General features: G+C 41.4%; 1 protein-coding gene across 1 annotated transcript in view; it reads left to right on the plus strand.

Moving 5' to 3' along the window:
• The first annotated feature begins 17267 nt into the window (after positions 1–17267).
• Positions 17268–23233, plus strand: part of ASIP (agouti signaling protein) — a 110450-nt gene continuing 104484 nt past the window's right edge. The window contains exons 1-2 of the mRNA XM_057529940.1: positions 17268–17295; positions 18640–18686. The gene's annotated coding sequence lies outside the window, so the exon portion shown is untranslated. The remainder of the gene's footprint in view (positions 17296–18639; positions 18687–23233) is intronic.

Here is a 23233-nt window from a genome sequence, read left to right on the forward strand (position 1 = left end):
AGTCAAAAACCAGAAAGGAATCTCCTGTCCCAGATGTTTCAGCTTACATACTGTACTATTCCATTTTTATCACATTTTCAAAAAGACAAAAAACTATAGTGATAGAGAAAAAAAGAGTGGTTGCCAGGGGTTAGTTAGTGATGAGGGCAGGGTGGGGAGTAGGACTACAAAGGAACAGCATGAGGGAACTTTCTGGGGTTATGGAACTGTTCTGTATTCTGTTCGTGAATCTATACATGTGTTAAAATGAACTGTACACACAAAAAAGTCAATTTTACTGTATGTTCACTTAAAAAATTTTTTTTGTATAACCAGGACTCCTTGGGCAAATGGTTGATTCCAGACCTGGGGCACAGGAGGTACAAGATGAGCCTGGAACATCTTGTTATGCTATAAAGTAAGGAATTACTCAAAATAAGAATGGGCACATGTCTTGAGGGCAAAAGGGACAGCTTGAAGGAATTCATAATGACAATATCTTGAAATTTTAGCACCAAAATAATTAAGGACAGTAATAAATTATACACAATTAAAAATAGAAATCTATGAATCCCAACTTATAGCAAATAGATACATACATACATTTATACATACATACACACTGTTGCTTACAATAGAATGTCTAGTGCTTACTGCTAAATACAGAGGCAATACTGAGGTTGTGAAGTCATATTTTGCAGCCATCATAACAAAGATTAGCTCAGGCAAGAATATCAATGAATATTAAATCTAGTAGCAAATTTTTATGAGGTGCAGGATATTTGCATGATCTTAAAGTGTGTCCCCATAGATGGTTTATTGGTTATCAGGGAAAAATTAGTAACTCTACAGTAGAGAAATCAAACAACTTGACCAGGTGATCACAACATCACAAATAAGGGGTAGATGGATATTGTATGCCTTAATGGATATTAAACCCTGAGGAGAACAGAGCTTTTATGTAGTATTCTGATCAGAAATGCATAACCTGAATCTAATTATAAGGAAACATCAGACAAACCAAAACTGTTTCTATTTTTTGGAATGTTCTATTTTTTAAAATGTCAATGTCATAAAAGACAACAAAAGGCTGTGAAAATGTTCAAGATTAAAGGAGACTAAAGAGACTTGACAACAAAATGCAGTGCCTGACTTTAGACTGGATCTTGTGTGAGAGGAGGGGAAAATTCCATAACTGACATAATTGGGTCAGTTAACAAAATTAGAGTATGGGGACTTCCCTGGTGGCACAGTGGTTAAGAATCCACCTGCCAATGCAGGGGACACGGGTTCGATTCCTGGTCCTGGAAGATCCCACATGCTGCAAAGCAACTAAGCCCATGTGCCACAACTACTGAGCCTGCACTCTAGAGCCCGCAAGCCAGAACTACTGAGCCTGCATGCCTCAACTACTGAAGTCTGCGTGCCTAGAGCCCCTGCTCTGCAACAAGAGACGCCCCTGCAATGAGAAGCCTGCGCACTGCAGCGAAGAGTAGCCCCCGCTCGCTGTAACTAGAGAAAGCCCATGCGCAGCAACAAAGACCCAACACAGCCAAAAATAAATCAAAAAAAAAAAATTGGAGTATGGACAATCGACTAAAGTTTCATATCAATGCTAAATTTGCTGAAGTTGATCAACATTGGGTGGTTAAGTCATAGGATATCCTTATTCTTAGGAAACATACTCTGAAGTATTTGGAGGTAAAGGACCATGATGCTTCCAACTTATTCTCAGACTGTTCAGAAAAAAACTGAGTGTATGTGTGTGTGTGTGTGGCAAGATGTGTGTGTGAGTGTGTAGAGAGACACAGACAGTGAAAATGATAAAGCAAATGGATAAAAATGTTAACAGGTAAACATAGGTAAAGGAAATACAGGCAATTTCTGTACTATTTTTATTTTTCCCAATTTTTTCATAAATTTAAAATTATTCCTCCCTCAAATTTTTAAAATTTTGTTCTTCAAAAGACACTGATAAGAAAACAAATAGGCAAACCTTAGCCTAGGAAATATTCACAATACACATACAGGACAAAGGATTTGTATATAAATAACTCCTACTCAATAATAAAAAGGCAAACAAGCCCAATTGAAAAAGGGGTAAAAACTGAGACAAGCAGTTCATAAAGGAAAATGTACAGGTGGACAATTAACATATGAAAAAATCCTTAACAACATTATGTATCAAGAAAACACAGGGCTTCCCTGGTGGCGCAGTGGTTGAGAATCTGCCTGCCAATGCAGAGGACACGGGTTCGAGCCCTGGTCTGGGAAGATCCCACATGCCGCGGAGCAACTGGGCCCGTGAGCCACAATTACTGAGCCTGCGTGTCTGGAGCCTGTGCCCCGCAACAAGAGAGGCCGCGATAGTGAGAGGCCCGTGCACCGCGATGAAGAGTGGCCCCCGCTTGCCACAACTAGAGAAAGCCCTCGCACAGAGATGAAGACCCAACACAGCCATAAATAAATTAATTAATTAATTTAAAAAAAAAAAAAGAAAACACAAATTAGGGACTTCCCTGGTGTCACAGTGGTTAAGACTCCACGCTCCCAATGCAGGGGGCCTGGGTTCAATCCCTGGTCAGGGAACTAGATCCCACATTCATGTCACAACAAAAGAGCTCTCGAGCGCAACTAAGGAGCCCACCTTCCGCAACCAAGGCCCGGTGCAAGCAAAATAAATAAATTGAAAAAAAAAAAGAATCCACTATGATAGGAAAAATTTCATTAAAACACACACACACACACACACACACACACACACACAAATTAAACCACAATGAGATACCATTTTACACCCACTAGAATAACAACAACAAAAAAAGAAAAACTGTCACTGCCAAATGTTGGTAAGGATGGATGTGCAGCAAACAGAACTCTCACACATTGCTGATGGGAGTGTAAAAATGATTTAACCACTTTGGTAATGTCTGTCAGTTTCTCATTAAATTAAACACACACCTAACCCTACACACATGCAATTCTACTTCCAGTTATTTACCCAAGAGAAATGAAGCCATATGTATACAAAAAGACTTGTACAAGGACATTCATAGCTGCTTTATTTATAGTGGACAACTCAAATGTTCATCAACAAGTGAATGGAGAAACAAATTGTGGTATATCCATTAAATGGAATTCTACTCAGAATTAAAAAGGAAGAAGTTTCTGATACAAACTGTGGATGAACCTCAAAAACATTATGCTAAATGACAGAAGCCAGACACAGAAGAGTACATATTGTATGATTCCAATTATATAAAGTTCTAGAATAGGTGAAGCTAATCTGTGTGAAAGAAATCTAACAGTTGTTATGAAGGAGGGTGGGGAATGATTGGGGAGGGGCTTAAGGAATCATTCTAGGCTGATAGAAATGTTCTGTATCTGATAAGGTGTGAGCTATACTGGCATATGCAGTTTTCAAAACCACACTTTACACATGCAGATTGCATGTGTATATTGTGTATGGTATGGTTATTGTGTATTTCATTGTATGTTAATCATATCTCCACTTTTTTAAAAAGGAAAAAAATAGATTATGTCACTACCCTGTTTAAAACTTTGCTTCCTGTTGCTAAGATCCAAACTCTTTACTGTGGCTGACAAGGCCCTGCATGATCTGGTCTCTACCTGTCTTTGCAGCCTCATCTCCCATTCTCTCCTGCTTGTTCACTATGCTCTAGCCAGATTGGTCTCCCTCCTGCTCTTCAAACATGTCAAGCCCTTTCCTGCCTCAAGATCTTAGTACTTGCAGTTTCCTCTGTTTAGAACACTCTTTTCCCAGCTCTTTGCATAACTGGTTCATTCTCATTCTTCAAGTCTTTATCTCAACATCACCCCCTTAGAGAACCCTTTCCTGACCACCCTGTCTAATGTAAGCCCCTTCCAGTTACTCTTTGGTATTATCCTAATCATTTTCTTTTTAGCACTCTCATTATTTGCTATGATTTTGTTTTTCATTTTTCAGTTGTTCATTCTTTGTTCTTCATCTCCCTCCACTTTCATTGTTTTCATTGTTCAATACTGTATTCCCATTGCCTAGCAAGGAGTCTGGCACATAGCAGGTACTTAATAAATATTTGTTGAATGAATGAGTAAATTGTCCTCTAAGGGTAGAAAAAAGGAGAAGATAATTCTTCAGTAAATACAGAAAACAAAATTGAGGAACATGTGTTTCCATCCAATTTGCCTAAAGAAGTATTCAAGAATTTCTTGGAATAATCTGGTACATCCACTGGGAAAAATTATTAAGGGAAATAAACATGGTTTTAAACGGTTAAAGTTTAATTAATTTTATAACACACTGATAAACTAAATTCAGATAAAATGTAATTGAAATTTGGAATATAAAATTAGAAGATGTTAACAATGTGTTCAAACTTGAAAAAAGTGAATATCTTGGGAAATAACAAAATGTCATCTTGCAGGACCAAGAAGTCATCTAGAATAACCAATACTGCAGAAGTCAGGAATCATGAATTTATCAGGAATATCTTATCTTTGTATTAATCACTTGATCCTCCTAGTCTTTTGATAGACAAGCCAGAGCTCACATATAGGATGTCTCTGAAACCCCTCGCCCCAAAAAAAACAAGTTGCCAGCGTTGATGAAAATGTGAAATAGCCTGATATGTTGTAAAGATCACTGGGTAAGAAGTCAAAAGCCCCCAAGTATAGTTCACAATTCTTCCACTAACTAGCTGAGTAAATCACTTAATTGCTCTGGGCTGAGGGGTTTTTAATATGTAAAATAAAAGAGATGTACTAAACTATCTCCAAGAGCTCTTCCCATAATAAAGTTCTTTGAGGTGGAAATGGAAATAAAATTGGAGATGCATTGCCTAGTAAAGGTGTCCCATGTCCAACATGGTCATATGAGCTCAAGGTTTGAAAATAGAAAGTATTTAGCATGCTTATTTATCTCATTTTTTCTTAGAGAAGGAACAAAGCCTCTCTGAAGTATCTTCCACCAGGAGAATATCTCTACTGATGTCTAGAAAGCTGTTTGGTTGGTGAAGGAAATGACACCATGGACTCCAGAATACTGTCAGGACAGCTTTCAAATCCAATGGGATGACTATACAGGCTAGTAAAAGAAAGGTAACTTACAAAGGGAAGAAAATTCTTTTGTGTGCATCACACTCTGTACTAATTACTTTATAGAGCTATCTCATTTACTCTTTACTTATGTTATGTACTATTCCTATTTTTTAAATATAAATGTTTAGATAGAGGAGAAATTGGGGTTCACAGAGTGTAAGTGATTTGGAAGCCCATATCCCTTCCACATTCTATCCCATCTCTGTCCAGAGAGTTAAATTCTTCCATGGAACCTTCTTATTCCTTCTGCAGAAGTTTCCTTGACCATCCTGGCCCAAGGTGATTTCTTCTTCTTCAGAGATCCTCTGGTGCATATTACCTATACTACCAATTTCACACCTATAACTTTATGCAATGTTGGTTATATTTGACTCATTTATTAATCAGTAAGTATTTATTAAACAGCCACCATGGAACTTCACTAGGCAGGGGGATACACAAATGAATAAGATACAGTCCCTGCCCTCAGGAGTTAAACTTTAGTGGCGGAGACAACCTCATCTGCAGTCTATTAACACCCCGATCCATTCTAAGATTAAACCACTTTCTCTACTCCTCTCTCCTCCAGTTCAGAACACTTCCATTTCAGCTCTCAGGCAAAAACAAAACAAAACAAACAAACAAACATACCAATGATGAGCTGGAAAGTAGCAAAACTATGCCTTAAGGGAAAGGGGAATTTTAATTAATGAATTAACAGTAGCAAATACTCTATAAACATCGAGGACAAAACAAAGAGGAGGTAATAATTGACTGAGAAAGTTAAATTCTAAGCAATAGCACTCTTCCCAGGCAGCACAGAATGACTGGTAACACACGGCTGTCTTCCTAACACATCCCGGGGGGTGGTGGGGGTGGGGGGGGTGGTTATCTCTTGCTGGTAGCTAGGCATGGCTTCAGGAACAAGACTATCTATTCCAGTCACTGTTCTAGCCAGTTACACTACTAACAACATATTTCTAAGATAGTCTTCTTGAGTGCAATGACTGTTTTGTAACAGATGGTGAAAGTCCACAGACGAAAGTTATGTGGTACATAGAGCAAAGTCTGGTACATAGAAAAGGTTCTGCTCAGCTTTGGTTTCTTCTTGGTTCTTTTAGTCAGTCTAGATCTTGTGCTCTAGCAGTGTTAAGTTACTTTTTTTTCCTTCAGTGTCATACTCCGGGATACTGAGTTAATTTAATCCAATTTAATGAGCACTTTCAATATGCAATATGGTTGGTACTTAAGAGAAATAAACATGAATAAGAGGATTCCTGCTGCAAAGAGTTGGGAGTTGTGCAAATAATTATCTAGACTATGGACCTGGTAATGTCATGTTCTGTGACAAGTACTTCTGTTCTTGAGAGCCATATATAAAATCCAGATATATGGCCTAGCACATTCTACCCCATAGTGTAAGATTAAATTACTGTCATCTCCAAGGTTCTGGGCTGTGGTATGTTAATGAGGAGTCCTGGTCATGCTTACTAATAGGCTTTTCCCAGAAATGAACTTGCAAGCATTCTCTGAAGTGGAGCTGAATTCAGACAGAGGATCTATTGGTCTTACCAGTGTAACCTAGGATCTGAGAAAGAGAGACCAATCCCTGTGACTTCCTATTACCCAACATCTTTCCTAGAGGTACCCTTGAGGTACCAACCCAAGCCTCACCCCGCCTACTAAGCAAGAGGTGAGGCAGGTGAATAGATTCCCTTTAAAATGTAAAGGGTAGGGTTAAGGGGCTGAAATTCATTGAGCATCTACCATGTGTTACACAAAAATCTCATTTAAAGTTTACATTAACACTCTGGAGTATCATTGCCCCCATTTTACATCTGAGGAAACTGAGGCCCAAAGAGGTTAAATAACTTGCCCAAGGTCACATAGCTTGTAAGTGGTGTTGATTCAACTTCGAGAATGGCACTGGATGGAGACCTAGTTCAGAAATCTGCTGGATCCTGCCTCTACCAGGGACCTATCATGGCTAAGTGATATTTCAAATTATCAAACTGCTCCAAAGCCATGGACAGGAGGCCCCCACACAGCACAATCAACTCCAGGAAGACCTAGACAATACCTGAAATTCAATTTCACCAAATCCCTTTGGTCTCCAAAATTCAGTTTTTGCACCTTAATTTCAGGGTGCTTCCAGATTAGAAACGTGAGAGCTCAGTTGCCATAAAACAAAAGAACTCACACCAGGGAAACTCCTGCTGAGTTGGCAACACTCTGGGAGGTGGAGATCCTTGAGGCAGAGGAAGCCAGGGAGCAGGAGAATATAGAAGCCCCGTAGCCCTGAAAGAACTGAAGATCCGGGAGGCCAGGCAAAGCGATCAGAAGGGTGGCCCCACAGCTGGTGGTCATTAACAGCTCAGGGCTGCATAAAAAGCAATGGGAAGGCAGGGGATGGTTTTGGTCAGGCTGCCAAAGTCACTGAACCAAATCCTGGAGCCCCAGTTCACTGACCCTTCCCACTCAGCAATTTCCACAGGTAAGTCCAAAGGGGAAGTGCTTCAGGAATCTGACAATTTAATTCTGCTTTGCTGATATAAGGATATCATCACCAAAACTAGAAAGAAAATGGGCCAGTGATTATGACATGATTTTTTAATGAGGTCAACTCTCATTTTTCTGTAGGGAGCTTGCCAGGAATTCTCTAAAACAATAGACAACCCCCAAATCATTTATATTTAACTTTGGGATTTGAGGTGGCACTTGGCAGCAGGTTCCTGAGTATGTTTAACCTGGGTTGAAAATAAAAATTAGTAGTCTTTGGGAATGCACAGATTGATGAATGAGGCACAAAGGGGAACCAACTGTTCATTTAGACGTTGTCATTGATAATCCACAAATGGGGAGGGGAGTTATAAATGAATAATTCTAGCCACCATCAGAAGCTGGTTCTTTGTTAGAATTTGGGCACAGGCCTCAGCATGAAACTAGGCTGGGGAGAAATATTTATTAGCCGGAAGACTTCTGAAATCTTTTCCACAGCAAGTTTATAGCCTTTCAGAGAGGAATTTATTTTCAATCTTTGTTTTCCTTTGGCCGCTAAAGTTCCTTCTCAGAGAAAAAGTCAATTCCCTGCTCTGGGCTAGGGCAAAGTACTTGAGGTTTGTCCGTTTCATCCCTGTCCACAGGCCTAGTAACTTTAAGATGGACTTCCTCAGGGTTGCAGGTCTACTGATGGTGTTTTCATTTATCTCTTAGGAGGGCCCTGAATTTTCCAAACTGCCTTTGAGAGACTCAGATATTTTATTTTATAAATAGTAGTTAGTACAGACTTTATGTATCCATCACTCATATCATCTGTGCAAAATCAAGAAAATATACTCTAGTGGGTACAAACTTAGAGTACCAGGCTCTTAGATATGAGAGGTAATGGAAGTCCCTTGATGGTTTGTTTTCAGTGCAAGACGTACCTGGAGCACATCACTTACTGTAAATGACCTTTACAAGGGGAAGTTACTTTGGAGTGGTTTCACCACGTGAAAATGAGACAGGACCATCACAAGAATAAATAAAATCGTTTATCAAAAGCCAGATCTCAAGTCTAAAAGAGGAGAAAGAACTATTCTCTGCAAGGTTCAAACCTCAGAACAGATTCTTCTCTGCTGGTGTGTGGCATTTCCGCATCCTGCTTAGACTATCCATCTGCCTCTGCTATACAGACCTCCTTATAGGCCCAGGCCAGCCTTAATGCCTCCTGCTGACCACAGGCATTCAGGGAGAAGAAAATTCTGTTGCTGCCTTATTTCTGTCTCTGGAAAGGATGCCTCTCCTCCTAGCCTGCGGCCCTTGGTCAGGCGGGACTGATGGACTGTTGCCTTCAGGACCCACAGAGGCAGGCAGGCAGGCTCCCGTCAGCTCTGCCACTGCTCCTCCACAGCCCTTCCAACACAGGCCACAGGCCGGCCATGCTCTTAAGCAGAAGTCTAGGCAAGGATTTCAAGTCCTTTTAAGGATTCACACTGGGTAACGCTAACCTAGGGCTCTGAGTCAACAGCTGGGAATATCCTCTGTGAAGGATATAATGGGGGAAACTGCTGGCTCCCACCTCCTGCTCATCCAGTGGATTGGATCTGTTGCAGTCTTGGCATCAGCGCAATCACACCTGACTTTACCAGTTAGTTTACAGAACACCTCAGATGAGAACTGAGTAAGATAAGAGATATAAAAGCAATTGGTAAACTCCAAAGTCCCAGAAGGATGTACAAGACAATATGACCAAAGATTTCCTAACCCATTCCAGAGTTTAGTCCTTGGATTTCTGTCCTTTTCTCTCTTCCCATTCTCCCTGGGTGATCTCATCTGTTCCCCTGGTTTTAATTATAACCTATACGCCTGTAACACCCAAGTCTGCATGTCTGGCTTAAATCTCTCCACAGAACTTTAGTTTTTATTTCTAATAGATTCCTAGATAACTCTATTTCAGTGTATCCCACAGATATGGTAGAGTAAACAGAACTCACCCGTTTCTTCACTCAGCCCTTCTCTTCCTTCGGAATTTAGCATTTAATTGGTGATACCATCAGCCACATAGTCACCTGAGCTAGACACTAGAGAGCCTTCCTTGATTTTTGCTTTGCCCTCATCCCCTTGCATCCAAGGCCCTTAGGTCTGTTGCTTCTATCCCAAACTTACTAATTCAGGTGCTCATTTGTCTTTCCCCTGTATTATTCTGCTTTAACCTTGATTATTTTCTCTGGTCTTGTCTCCAGATATGTCACATCAATCTACTCTCCACACCTCTGCTAGCACAATATTTGCAAATTAGGTCTGACCATATGTCTCTCCTGCTTAAAATGTTTCAGCAGCATCACAGGATATGGTCCAGGCTCCTTAATCTGATATATATAAGGCTCTCCCTGTCTGTTTCTCCTCACCTTTGGGCCCTTCCTGCCCCCATCTTTATTTCCCTCCACATATTTGCTATCACTGACTGGTCTTTCTGTCTGAAATGTGGTCTCCTTCTGTTGTCAACACCCCGACCCCACATAGCTAAATCCTATTCATCATTTAAGGTTCAGCTCAGATATCACTTCTTCTGAGAAGTCTTCCCTGACTAGCCCCATCCCCTGGTCCATAAGGTGCTGGCATATCTTATATAAACCTCTAACAATGCACAAGGCTCATTTATTATTATTATTTATTTTTATAATTATATTATACTTATCTCTTCTTCTGGACCGTAAGCTCTTTGTAGGCAGAGACAATGTCTTTATATCCACCATTTCTAGTAGAGTGCATGGCATAAACTAAGCCCCAATAATTGTTTGAATGACTGAATGTCAGAAAATTAATCTTAGCTTTTTAAAAAAGTCTTCAATGGTAAAAACTGAAAAATTATTTAGCTAACCTCAGTTACCTAGCATCCTCTTGCCCTAAGTCCCTGAACATTTTAGGTAGTGAACTGAATTGATTTCTCTGAATATATTTTAAGTTTATGCCAAAAATTACATAGTGATATTGAAGAAGGGCATTCCTTAAACATTCCAGTACCCAATTTGATGATCGAATGTCTTGGTTTCTCCCCTTGTCTCCCCACTACTGGGTCTCCATAGAGTTCTGCTGAGACACACACACACACCGCTCAGATATTCTTCTTCCCAAACCAGAGCTCTGATGTGACCACCTGGGGGCAGTGCAGACTTGTGGATGGACTTCACAGTAAGGCTTAGGGAGTCCCAGCCCTGAGCAGTCCCAGTCTGTGTGCCACTCCGCCCAGTTCCCTTTCCTCCCACTTTGACTCAGGCTCCTATTGAGTTGACATGAGGCTGACAGGAATAGGTGCTCAGGTGTGAGGCACACTCACAGAGCAGCATGCATACCCATACCCATATCCTGGAACACTTCTAGCCTCCAACTCCTGAGAGGCAGGGTTAAACAAATCAAGCTGGGGGTTTCTTTGAGCCAGGTTGTGAATATGTCATATTTCTGTAGTTCTCTAAATTAAATATCCTTGGCTCCCATCCACCAGTGGGTGGAAATCCAATCTTGGTCCTTTTTTCAGGATCTCACGGGTATTTCAGAAATGTCTCTCAGTCAGTGCCTGACGCCTTTGGAGCTCTTTGCCCGTGACAGTTGTCTGTTCTAGGACCCTTTCTCTAGACCTAACTGGGGCATAGAGACCTCTGTTGAGGCTCCAAAATAGCAGTGCCTTTGGTCACCTCTTTGAGCACAAAGTCATCCCCATTCAAGGTCCTACTGTGCCAGGGGTCTGTAGGAGAGTGGGAGCAGGACCTGGCTGCTCAAGGAGACTGCAGTGCTCCTTAGCACCATCCCTTTCAGAGCCAGGCTCAGGAAATTCTCTCTCCTCTGCCCTCCTCTACTCCTAAGAGCCCTTCTTTGTCTCAGACAAAACAGCTGTATCCCCTCTGAGACCTGGGCTGATTTCAAAAACAAAAGCCTGTTGATTTCTTTTATTTTTCTTTTCTGAGGCAAATGAAGCCCTGATCTCCAGAACAAAAGGCCCTCAGTTACTCTTTTGGGATGGCGAGTGTAGAAGATAGGAATAGTTCATTCTTTCACAAAGAACAGAAATGGCTGACACCACAGAAGATAAGACAGTTAATTCCTCAAGCAGGTTAGCCTGTTAAACACTAAAGCACTGCTTATCTCATACTTTGTTCCCAGAGTATGGTGCCTGTCCAGGAAGAGGCAGTAGGCCATACTGCAGGTAGAGATCCACACTGATAATGTTCCAGCCTCAGACTGGGGAGTGCTTCAGGTTGAAAGTAAGCAGCAAACTTAGGCTCCCCCATCGTCTGTGTAGGTCCCAGGTTGACTAGGGAGGATGGAGCTGGTACTCCCACATTCCAATTCCCTGGGGCTGGCCTCATTTAGGCCTGATCTCTGGAAGAAGTTTGAAGAACCTATGGGAGAATTACCCCAAGACCACATCTAACCCTTGAATAATGAACTGGATAATGAAATAACAGAAGAGAGCAATCTTGATTACTGATTTTTTTTGTATAAATTTTTATTTTTTAATATTTAATTAAAATATCCTTATTTTGATTACTGAGATTTTTGACACCCCCTTAAATTTTGCACCTTAGACGCATACCTTGCTTGTCTCACCCTAGCCTGTCCATTGGCATCTGCCCCTTGCAGAGCTACCTAGAGTCCTTGTAGTTCATTCACAGGATATAGCCTGAGCCTAGCTATATGAGACCCTTGGTGGGGCACCAGCATCTCAGCCTGACCTTGGGTCAGAGTCAGGGGGCCCAGCATCCTGGGCTAGCACTTCTCCCACACCCTCAGCTAGACTGTATTGAGGTCACACCTGTAAGGTATTGTACAATGAGACATCTGGGCATCAATCCAAGAGTCCTTTGATTGATTTTTTTAATAGATGGAGAGAATTTGCTAACATACCACTATTCATCAGGGGTCATATGAGGATCCAAGAATTTCACAAATTCTAGGTTGTTCTGATTTGATTAAGACCACATTCTCTTTTTTTTTTAATTTATTTATTTTATTTATTGTTTTTTTGGGCTGCGTTGGGTCTTTGGCTACACACGGGCTTTCTCTAGTTGCAGTGAGTGAGGGCTACTCTTCATTGCAGTGCACAGGCTTCTCATTGTGGTGGCTTCTCTTGTTGCAGAGCATGGGCTCTAGGCACACAGGCTTCAGTAGTTGTGGCACATGGGCTCAGTAGTTGTGGCTCACGGGCTCTAGAGCTCAGGCTCACTAGTTGTGGTGCACGGGCTTAGTTGCTCCCCGGCACGTGGGATCTTCCTGGACCAGGGCTCGAACCCGTGTCCCCTGCATTGGCAGGCGGATTCTTAACCACTGCACCACCAGGGAAGTCCCAAGACCACATTCTTTAGTGTGGCCCATAATAAGGCCAGCCCTTCACCACTTCATTTCATCTGTTTCTAGCCTCATGTCTAGCCATTCCCCCATGTACACTATACTCTTGTCACGGGGAACAATTTGGTCTGCTTGCTGCTTTTCGAAGCATAAGAAGTACTTTCACGCCTCCGTGCCTTTGCTCATGTTGTTTCCTTGCCTGGAATACCTTTTTTCTTCCTCTCTGACTGATGAACTCTTTACTTATCTTCAGGCCCAAATAAAATATCATCTCCTCTGTAGTTTCCACTAATATGTTCCCCTTATTGAAGTTCACTAACACTCCTGATAGTCTCTGTCCCGTTTTCATGTAGCTGTTTTTTACTTGTCTCTTTATCGGTGAACTCAGTGAATGGCTTGAAAGAGCAACTCCTGAGGTTACTTCCTCTCTCCCTCCTCTTCATTCATTCTCCCCATCCTATGACTTCATTCATCTTTGTATCCGCAGCTCTTAGCATAATGCTTGCCACGGAGGAGTAGGAGTACTTAACAAACATTTGCTGCATTTGATGAAAACTGCAAGGCATCAGGCAAAATGTGGTTCTTTTATTTTCACTTTCTATTTCCACTTCTCAGGAGATTTTGATTACTGGTCTCAATTTCCTCTCCTGATCATTTCTGTTCTTTCTGACCATATGCATCTCATCCCAGTTTTACCTAGCTTTTCTTGGCTAGCTCTCCCAACCCACTCCACTCATTCAGCACATATTTATTGAATACCTGTGGTTCCGCATGCACTATTCTAGGCATTGAGGATACAGCAGTGAACAAGATAGATGGGATACTTTCATTGAGCTTACATTATGGTTGAATAACTGGACCAAAACAAGTAAATGAACAAGATAATTTCAAATAATGATGAGTTATAGAAAGGAAATAAAGTGATGTGATAGGGAGTGAAGAGACATTAGTCAGGTAAGCCCTCTCTGACAAGGAAACATTGAAATCTGGAGGATAAGAAGGAGAAAGCCATATGGGGATCTGCAGAAAAAAATTTCAAGTGGAAAGGTCAGCAAGAGCACAGGCCTAGAGACAAGATCAAATGACTGAAAATTATAAAGCATTATATAAATAAACAAAATGATTGCTTCAAGACTTTCATTAGCCTGTCAGTATACCGTCAGCCCTTACACAATAGAGTAGCTTCAATCCCTTCTGAGAAGTGACTGATTTCCCTTAACCTCCAATGTCCCTACCACTCAAATCACAGAATTTTCTTCCAGTAAATCCCATTGAAACTCACCAGAAGTTCATCTGACTGAAGCACCAATCCATGGGATTAGATGCGTTGTGTGGTCCCTTTTAAGGGACTTCCCTCCCTCCCCTATCACTTCCAGAAGGACTAGGCGCTGCTCTCCCTTCTCCAGGAACACTCAAATGGAAATCCAGGGGCAGCGTTAAGGGGAAAAAGTCAATTCTCTGGACAGATACACACAAGTGGGAGAGCCTGGAGTCTACTTCTGTGAATCCCAGGAGTGTCTCCTCACCCCTACAGCCATTCTTGTTATCCTTTCTCCACACTGTGTGTTGCCCTCCACTGGGCTGCCATGCCCGGCTGGTGAGGGAGTCCAAAAGAGCTGGCCTCCTCTCTTAGATACCAGAGCAGCTGCTTGAAGAGGCTGGAGGGCTTCCTGCCGCTGGAGACATGAAACACTCTCAGTAAGCCAGGAGCCAGAATCAAAACCATATGGTTTGCTTTGCAGTAAAGATCACAGGGCCTGAAAAACTAGAGGAAGGAGGGCCAGCCAGGGAACACGTTTTGGGAGTAAGAGAGTTGTGCCTATCCCAATCCTGGCAGCCCTGTACTCACAAGTATAGTCCCCCTACCTAAGGGCCCTCCTTTTCTTGGACTCATAGCCCATTTCGACTCTCTTCAGACCCAGATTGGTAGAAATTCAAACAATAAAGCCCAGAGAATGAGATTATCCACTCCCTGGAACATCCTGGTCCCCTAAAGGCCTCCTGACCAGATGCCCCCCAAAAGAAAACTGTCCCTATTTATTCTTATCTCTAATGAACTGACATACCCCACACCTTAAAAATATTAAACGAGCAGCCCTTTATCTAGTTGTTTACTGTGAATCTAACTAGATACAGGTTCTCTAAGATTTTTCTTAGATTTTTAGATTTATCTTAGATTTTTCCAAGGTGCTCCTGAGGTAGATAGAATCCATAAGCATTAAAACGAAATTCATGCTAATGACTCCTTCTAAAAGGATAAACTGCATGATTCTAATGTGGACGCCTGGATTTGGATCTGCTTTAGGACTTTAAACGCCAGGGCTTCTCTTAGTTCCAGTGGGTTCCTGTTCTTACTGCTACGTGAGCGGGGATTGTTTAAGGACACTAAACAAGTTTTGGGGAGGAGGTGCTGCATGCCTGGAACTGGGATAGCTCCCAGTGTCTTCTGCTTTGCAGACCAAGGCCAAGGCACTCAAGGAAAAATTGAATCCTAATTCTCACTGTCCACCTGCTGCCTCCCTGCTCCCCAATCCCAGCCCATCACTTCAGTGGCTTCCTCTAAAAGGCAGCATTAGTGGGGAAAGCTCTATGTCCACAAGTCTCCATGTCCATGCAGAAGAGTTTGGGGCAGCTGGCTTTGTTTCAGGGCCCAGGCTGACCCATAAATGGGAGGAACATTCCAGGTAACCTTTTACTATAAGAAAGGGGTAGAGCCTCAGTACCTCAGAGTTGAGAGCCTGCTCCATAAACCTCTCCCATAATCTGTTCACCCAGGGCAGATCTGCAATATGCTGGGTCGTGGAAGAAAAAGCAAAAGCAAAAAATAAAACAAAAACAAATAAACATAAGTTTTCCTAACTTTCTTCTGCAGGTATTTTCTTGGATGGGAAGGGAAATGAAAGATCTGATAGAGAGAATGGTTCTCCTTCTTGGCTACTGTGGAAAGTAAGTGTTTACAAGGTTGCGTGATCAGGGATTTAAGGGTGGGAATTTGTCTTAAGCTTCAAAAAGTTGCAAAGATGATACTGTGCCTGCCTCCCAGACCCCCTGACCTGCTCCACTATATGTTTAAGTCAAAACAGGGAGCAATCACCTGAAGCCCTTTGGCTCCAAACAGGACCCTCAATTCTAGCCATCAAAGACATGGCCCTCGTTCTAGAAGCTCCAACCATGCATTCGCAGGAAATTTAGAAAAGCTGGAGTTGAGCCTTTGCTCCTCTCCTGATGTTATTTCTCATTGCCCCTCAAGGGCTATACACAGAATGCAAGGGACTGGCTATTTGGGTGAATTCAGTGAGGACATTGCCAGTTATAATTCATTCTTATCAGCCACAGAAACAGGATTAAGTATCAGACACATGTGCCAGAATGTGTTAAGCACTGATAGGTTGACAGGATTGTTTTGAAGCTTTTGACCAAAATTAATTATATTTTAACATGTTCTATATATTTTTGTATAGACTCTATCTTATTTAAGCATCACAATAATGCTAAACTTTGGAAAGGGAAAGTATGACTCTCACTATTATATATACAAACACAAAGAGATTAAATGACTTGCCCAAACTCATCTAGCTTTGTTGTTACTAGAGTCAAGACTAGAACACTGATTGCCTAACTTCCAGTTCAGTGCCTTTTCCGCCATTTCAACTTAAGAACAAATATCCTCCAAAAAGTTGCAGTAAATCAAGGTATTAGCAGTCACTGAAGCCCTTCCCTGGGCTCCCATTATAATTATGGAGTCTTCCTCTTTCAAGGCTGAGTCGTCGTTTGCCACAATGTGCTCCCCCAGATTCACTCACAGTTCACGTGCACGGAACACCATCAGGCACTTTGCATATCATTATTTCAGTTCATTCCCCAGTACCTCCATTGAGGATATTATTTACCCATGGTACTGATAAACTGAAGCTCAGAGAAAGCAGATACATTAGTTTAAAATCCTAGAGCTTGTAAGCTGCAGTCGGAGCAGAAACCAGGTCTTCTGATACTCTGATCCTCTTTCTTGATACCCAAGGACCCCAGAAACATTAGCCATAATAGGAATCAAACATAGATCTCCTCAAGACATGAGTAAGTTTGTGGACTTTACCTGCATGAGGCAGATTTTCGGGCTGGAATATCATGTAATACAGGAGAGAACCTTCAGTTTCTCCAGAAGTGGCAACTATCCTTCCCACTGGGTGTCCACACAGAAACACGGGAGCATGCTTACGTGGCACGTGCTGCCCCGCCTCCCCCTGCCAGGGGTTTGGTCACAGCTACAGCATCTTGACAGCATATTTAAACCAACTTGCAGTAACTGGCAACAAAGTATCACTCCCGGACAGGCTGCGGGTCCTTGAGCTTCTGCAGACTTTGGAAGAGGGAATCCTTAGCTGAAAAATTCAAGAACCAGGGGGTCCCAGAGAGGTAAGTAATAAATTCCATTCAGATGTTGGGACTGGTTTTTTCCTCTTTCTTTCTTTCTTTCTTTTTTTTTTCAATCACATTCGAAGAGCAAACAAGTTCTTTTCACCTTATCAAGCAAGGTGAGAAGAACATTGCTTCCTTTATTCTTGAGTGGGTCTGCACCAAAGGATTGAGAGGGCTAACAGCATCTGAGTAATTAAGGGTGACATCTGAGTTATCTGAGAGCACTTTGTACATGTGACAGAATTATCCGAATAGGTAAATGGTGTTGCAAATACTTCAGCAAAATCCAATTACAGGCCTCTGAGTCCATTCTAATTTACGGCTCCCACACTGTTTACCTGCAGTATAGGCAGCGCATCCGTTCTGAAATTCTTCTAAGAAACCATCACTGTGCAAATTGGTCCAACAAATAGCTGAATGTACACATTGCTCCGTTAGAGAGGGAAAGGCAGACGTAGACATAAGTACTAAATTTTATCTCATGGCATCTGGGCAGCCTAGATGGCCTGACAGCTTTGTTGTGCTACAATATATGGGTAACAATTGGGTCATTAGGTAGCTCACAAAACTCCCCTCCAGCAGCCCAGGCTCTCCTGGGGTTAACTCTTGCTGTGGGGCTGGGATGAGGAAAAACAGACATTCCCAAGCTGCAGCTGCAATTGACATCTCCTTCACCCCACACCTGAGCTCCTGCTCCCTGGAAGAGAAACCTGAGTAAAGACAGCCATGGCAGCAGAGAAGGGTTCTTCTTGGCAGTGGCTGCTTCTGACTTCAGAGCTGTGGGCACTGAGCTAGAAAGCAGTACAGAGAGAGAGGACCAGGAACTAAATGACACCGGAAAATGGGAAACTCAGGGGAGAAAGGACCTGACTTTCTTCCCCTCAAAGACGTGTGCTTTGCAAGGTTCGTCTTTTCATCTGGACTGGTGAGTCTCAAAATTTTTAGTCCTTAGACTATTTGAGCAAAACAAGAGTGTCTCACCTATTTACTAGACTAAATAAACAAACCAGCAAACAAACAAACAAACAAAAAACCACTTTTGAGCTGTTTTTGCTGAATCCCTGTGATTATTTGTAGCTCCCTTTAAACATGTTTGTTTTGATGCATTTAAGTTTTGATCGAAATCCACAGTGGAAAATATTGTTTCAAAGGGAAAAAAAACAAACCACCCAACATACTTCTGTGCTTTGCATACTGACCCAGCCCACAGAACGATTGGAAGAATCTTTGCCGACCCACCAGAGATCCCTGGATTCCACTTTGAGAACCATCGATCTAAAAAACGACATCTTGATTTCAGAACCCTTCTTTTGATCTGGAATTATCTATTATTGACCACAGAAAGCTGCTACTGACGATTACCGGAACAGTGCCCTGTACAGCGAGAGGTGAGCTCAGTGTGGGAAGAAGAAATCTCTTTCTCTTTCTCAGCGGGTGTTTCGGTACAGTGCGTTATCTATGCTTAGTATGATATCTATGAGCTCAATTTCTTCTTCTTCTCTTTTTCTTCCTCTTCTTTTTCCTTTCTCTCCCCTCCTTCCTCTTCCTCATTTTCTTCTACTTTGTTTGTTTCTTCTATAGTAAAAATTTCCCCAAGCCCTGGGTGCCTAAATGATTTTTGCCTGGTACATTCCACTAATTGAAGTTTCGTAATCACAGTTTCTTATTCGGGTGTGAATTTTCCTATATCTGAGCACCCAAATTATTGTAAACGCAGCTGGCCCCTGCCCATGCCTTGTGTACAGTTACCTGAGATAGTACCAGAGAAGAGAAGGCTGCAGGTTTGTGCCTTTCACTGTACCAAAATGCAGAGCTCTATTGAGATAAGTGTAGGAAAGGAGAACCTTCGTGGAGTGAGCAGCCATGTTGCAATGAACCGACAACACAGATAATATGAAGAACAAATCCAGGGAGAAATGGAACCATACGCTGGAAGCATGAAGTTACAATAGTTCCTTTGGTCAAACTGCTCTGAAAATGCAGGAAAAGACTCTCACTCGTGTTGAAGGTAGGGCATGTGTCTGCATCTGCTCTGCTTAAACCACAGGGATCTCATTAAGGATCGGGGCACTGACACTGATGGTTTCATTCTGGGCACAACCCTCAGCAGGATGGCCCCATGCAAAGGTAATTGCCAGGAATGGAGGGCTCATTATAGCCTTTTGATTTGGTCACCCAAACATCCTGTCAGACAGATGTAGAAAGGAGACCAATCTTTACCTCAAAAGAAGTAAATTGTGGGTTGAAGTGTTTGGTTTCAGTCTCTGTCAGGTTGAGGCTTTGAAAAACAGACCTGTGGGTCTAGGAAACCACATACCGGATTCAATTGCTTTGGAGTCCTGAGAATATTCAAGGATATAAGGAAATATATAACCCAATTCAAGACAATTATTTTAATTGGCGGTTTTACTGTCTAGTGCAGTAACCCTCATTTTGTGTAAGTGGCTCGGGGTTGGAATGCAATCTGGGAAAGGGCTGTTTCTGGTTCTTCAAGTCAGTCTGAAGGAATATCAAAAGTTAAAATAACATAAAACTTGCCATCTTTTGGTTACACCATGAATCTTTCTCTCTTCCGAGCACTTCTACATATGGGTAAGCGTTCTAGCAAAGATGCAGTTACAATCCAGCATGGGGAAGCAAAGGAGCCCAAGTGTTCAAAGTTGGACATAAGAGCCAGGACACTAGTCAAAAAGAGAGAAGAGCTATTATAGAAAAGAAATAGAAAATAGAAACCAAAAAGATCAGATGTCGGTGTGTGTGTTGGGGTTGGGGGGATGGTGGGTGGTAGCAGAGGGTCATCTTTGATTGACATAAGAAAGAATATATAGTTCAGGGAGAATGCGCACAAAGAAATAGATCGTGGCTTGAGAAAAAACTGACTTCAGTTGGGTAGGGAACATTTATTCAGATTTTGGGGAGAAAATTGGAAAGAACTGTAAAGCTAAAGTCTGTATCCAATTTGAATACCTATGCAGCTGGGTCTGGGGGCCAAAGTAGTCCCTAGAGCCCCTAGAGGTCTGCATTTTGCTCAAAAGGCAGCTCTCTTGAGGAAAAAGAAGAAGAATGGGGGCATTGCAGCGGGGGAGAGGTCCATAAGCCCTTCTGATGGCCCCCACACAGGTAGGACACAGCCATGAATTGCCTGCTAGACAGCCACCAGTTCTGTCTCCATCCGTTCCCGAAACCCGTGCTTACAGATTCTTTCTTTATATTCAGGTGTTTTTAAGAAGAATCAGCTTGGAGCAAAAGTACTAAATTCAAAACATTCTAAACCACAATTTAAATCTTATTTAAAAGATGAAAAGATGAGAAGTGTGACTCTTTTCATTTGTTTAGAAATAGTCACTGCACACAGTATCCCATCCGGTATGTGTTTCACTCTTTCCTTGGTTTGTTCTGCTCTCAAGTGCCATCAGGCCTCATTCAATACAGTCAGTAATTGGACTTTTAGAAGGGGGAAAAGTGGTTATTTAAAATTGCCTCCTTATGTCCTGTAGTTGCACCCTTTGACATTTGCTTCCAGAGAAGTGTATACAGTGATGACTGACTAGGTATCTGCTTTAAGTTAGTTCAACTGTGAAATAAATTAGGAGGCCATCCCCATCCTTAGCATCACTGTAAGTTAGGGACACAGAGAAAAATTCACTGGACCCTAGTGAAGGCATACACGGATTGGAGCTTCGGTGTGGTCAGGTGACCTGATTCACAGGAGCAGCAGGCCTTGGTGCACAAAGCTCAGGAATAGGAATTAGGAGACCAGTTTCTAGTACTGCATCTACTTCTAACAGCCTGTGAGGCCTTAATCTAGTCATTGACCCGCTCAGGGCAGCCATCTTCCCGTGCATCAAATGGGAAGACAAAGACTAGCTTCCCCTACTTGTGGATAAGATGACAGCTGAAAGTATCTGCCTTAGCTAGGGGAGAGGGAGTGGGGTCAGAGAGAGACAGTTGTGACAGCTGACTTTGTCACTTGATTGCTTAATTTTTAAAATCTTGATCTCCCTCTTCACTGGGATCCTGAACAGTCTGGACACACTTTTATTTTCTTTTAAGTAAAGTTGTTATTGAAAGTTTTTCTGTTTCTATTAGACAAAAAAGCCTTCAGCTTGATGAATTTTCACCACATAAACACACCCAGGAAACCTAAACCTAGATTTAGAAATAGGACATTACCAGTACCCAGAACCCCCTCATGCCCTCTTTAAGTCCCTTTCTTCCCAAGGGCAACCACTAACCTGACTTCTAACAACATAATTAAGTTTTGCCTGTTTGAGGGTTTATGTATGTGTGTATATACTTTGATGTGTGACTTCTTTTGCTTAATATTACGTTTGTAAGATTCAGTTATGTTATTGCATGTAGTAATATTTTGGGGTTTTTTGGGGGTTTTTTGGTTTTATTTTGTTTGTTTGTTTGTTTCGTTGTTGTTTTTTGGCCACACCACGCGGCTTGTGGGATCTTAGCTCCCCGACCAGTGATTGAACTCTTTGCCCCCTGCAGTGGAAGGGTGGAGTGCTAACCACTGGACTGCCAGGGAATTCCTACATATAGTAATATTTTATTTTCATTGCTCTATAATATTTCATGAATTTATATACCACAATTTATTTATCCATTACCTTATTGATGGACATTTGGGTTGTTTCCAGTTGGAGACTATTATGAACAGTTCTATTAGGAACATTTATGAACAGTTTTTTGCTGAACATATGAATGCATTTCTATTGGGTATATCTAGAAATGGAATTGCTGAATTATAGGACGTGTGAGTTCTGCTTTAAGAGATACTGCCAGTTTTCCAAATTAGTTGCATCATTTTACACTCCCACCAGCCATGTCTGAGATTTCTGTTTTTTTCTACATCCTCATCAACACTTGGTGTTGTCTGTCTTTTACATTTAGCCATTTTGGTGGGAGAGTAGTGGAATGCTTTTTTATTTTAATTTATATTTCCTTGATGACTAATGAAGTTGAGCACCTTTTAATATATTTATTGGCCATTTGGATACACTGTTTTGTGAAATAACTTTCAGGTCTTGAACCTATTCTTCTGTCGGGTTGTCTGACATTTTTATTGGTCTATAAGTGTTCTTTAAATATTATGGACATTGTTGTGTACATGTTGCAAATATCATTTCCCACAATGCTGTCAAATCATATTGGAGCCTGAGGCAAAGGAAAATTCAGAAATACTGATACCTATCTTTATTTAAAATTATGGCATTTTGCTCATCATGGATTTTTAAAAATTAACTCTGCTTTTTAAAAATATTGCATAACGTCTTATTTGTTTTGATTACTGAGGGGTTTTTTTGGTGCCCCTTTAAAAATTGTGTCCAAGCTTAACACCTCACTTGCCTCACCCTAAATCTGTCTCTTATTCCATTCTGTGGCTTCCATTATAGTCTTTAGAGTGTTATTTGTTGAAAAGGAGTTCCTAATTTAAATTAATTAAATTGAATTTTTCAAGCTTTTCTTTTACGGTTAGCATCTTTTTAAAAAATTCTGTTTAAGAAATTTTTTCCTACTTAAGTCATAAAGATATTCTCCTATAATTTCTTTTAGAATAGTGCTATCCAATAGAACTTTCTGCAATGATAGAACTATTCTCTATCTGTGCTGTCCAATATGACAGCCAATATGATGCAGCTGTTGAGCACTTGAAATGTAGCCAGTATGTCTGTTGCACTGAATTTTAAATTTTATTTCCTTTAATTAATTTAATTAAATATAGCTAGTGGCAATGTAGTCTGACAACGTTGTCCACCTGGAATTGATTTTAGGATATGCTATAAGGTCATGTCTCCTTTTTTTCTTCCATATGGATATCCAGTTGACCCAGGATCATGTACTGAAAAGACCATTAATTCCTTTTATAATTTACCAATGTTCTATATGTGAATCTGGTTCTGGGATGTCCATTTTTTTCTATTTA

Source organism: Balaenoptera acutorostrata, chromosome 15 (assembly GCF_949987535.1).
Source record: "Balaenoptera acutorostrata chromosome 15, mBalAcu1.1, whole genome shotgun sequence".
NCBI classification, from domain to species: Eukaryota; Metazoa; Chordata; class Mammalia; order Artiodactyla; family Balaenopteridae; genus Balaenoptera; species Balaenoptera acutorostrata.